Here is a 1,704-nt window from a genome sequence, read left to right as displayed (position 1 = left end):
ATTTATATAATTTATATTTTATACTTGAAGTAACGTAACCTCAAAATACAAGCATATAAAGAGGCGCGCGAAGTATTCAAATCATGAGAATCGCCAGCTCAGCATCGAAATCTGAAAATGTTAAAATCCCAATCTCTTCATTTTATTTCAAAGCAGATAGAGATATAAATAGAACCGCCGAAGTGTTCCGACCGGCAATCGTGCACCTTCGAATTTTCATATTCAGAAGAGGAGAAATGGGTTGCGCGCGCAACCCAGGCATTTATATCGTCTCCTACTATATTCACACGCACATAGACGTGTCATAGTATTGGACCACGTTTCGTTTCAGATCTGGGATCACTGCCGTGTGCATCTCTCCGTATTTGAGATTTTAACTTGACCCCGCAACTGTCCAAAGTTCATCAGTTCCCATAACTCCCTGTTTTTACATAGAAAGCAATGGGACTAAATCACTTTTTTAATTTTGTAGGAAACAAAATGTTATTTCAATTCAAAAAAATTCTTGAAATTAAAACAATGTTACTCATCTAACATTTAAAAATATTTTTCCAATCATTTTCTATGAATACTAAAGACAAAATATGATTTATATGGTCGTAAAATAATCCTGGTAAAGTGGAATTCATCTTAGATTTGAATTTGAATAAAAAGTAAAATATGATTCTTACAGTTTATTGTCGAAAACAAATTAACAATATTATTAATGGAATGTATAAAACCCGGAGATAAAATTTGAAAAGTACTAAGTTTAAACTTACCATGTGAATACTCTCGCTTATGTATTTATAATGAATATAATGTATTTCTAATTGAATTAAACTAAATTTAAATTTGAAATAATTTTATTTAATAATCAGTGGAAAAGAAAAAAATAAATTTCTTTAATTGCTCTCTTTTATCATTATATCCTTTTAATTCTTTAAAACAAAGATGTTTAAACATTGCTTATATTCACATCGTGGACGTTTTATAACAATATAATTTATATTTGTTCCTCTGAAAAATACTTTTTTTAAACAAGTTGAATTATTGAATAAACTATTTTTTATTTTCTTTGCATATTTTTATGCTATATGTTCATGAATACAAATTTAATTCAATTACAATTACATTTTTCTCATTATATTCAATAGTCTAAGCATTCGCTAAACCCTCAAATATTAAGTTTGAACTTGTATACTATTAAAACTTTTTTCACAAAACTATTTATATATTTTATTGATATACAGTCTGTCAAGTTAAAGCGTGGGTGGCTTTACTCGCAGTCGGTAAGGTGTATCGACATGATTTTGGTGTCAAAATATTAAGAAGAGCTCCCTCTTTCATGCTTTTTGATTTAACATTCAGTTTGCTTTCAATTCTCATCTTGTTATGTAGGTGAATAGGTGCAATCTCCCAAACCCATGTTTCGAGAAACAACCCCAGAGATGCACTTTTACCGGATGTTTTACAGTCCGCTGCACTAATCTTGAGGTTGAATGTGTCCAGGCATGTGATGACGTCACGTAACCCCAAAAAGAAGCCTCGTCGGTGAATATTACCTCGTCCCAATATCGATCAACATTTTCCTGGGCGGCCCACGCAAGTCGCTTTTCGATTTGCTTTTCACCAAGCAATGGTTTTTTCATTGTAGGGCGAAACATTACGTCATTTGCACGAAGATGAGTTCTTATAGTTTCATGTGATATATCGTAACCCTTT

The 1,704-nt window shown here is 31.6% G+C and overlaps 1 protein-coding gene across 1 annotated transcript in view; it reads left to right on the top strand.

Annotated features, from left to right (window-relative positions):
• Positions 1–1,704, top strand: part of LOC117180360 — a 352,021-nt gene that overhangs the window by 43,356 nt on the left and 306,961 nt on the right. The gene's annotated exons all lie outside the window — the stretch shown is intronic.

Source organism: Belonocnema kinseyi, chromosome 9 (genome assembly GCF_010883055.1).
Source record: "Belonocnema kinseyi isolate 2016_QV_RU_SX_M_011 chromosome 9, B_treatae_v1, whole genome shotgun sequence".
Classification (NCBI taxonomy): Eukaryota; Metazoa; Arthropoda; class Insecta; order Hymenoptera; family Cynipidae; genus Belonocnema; species Belonocnema kinseyi.
This window is presented reverse-complemented; position numbering and strand designations above follow the sequence as displayed.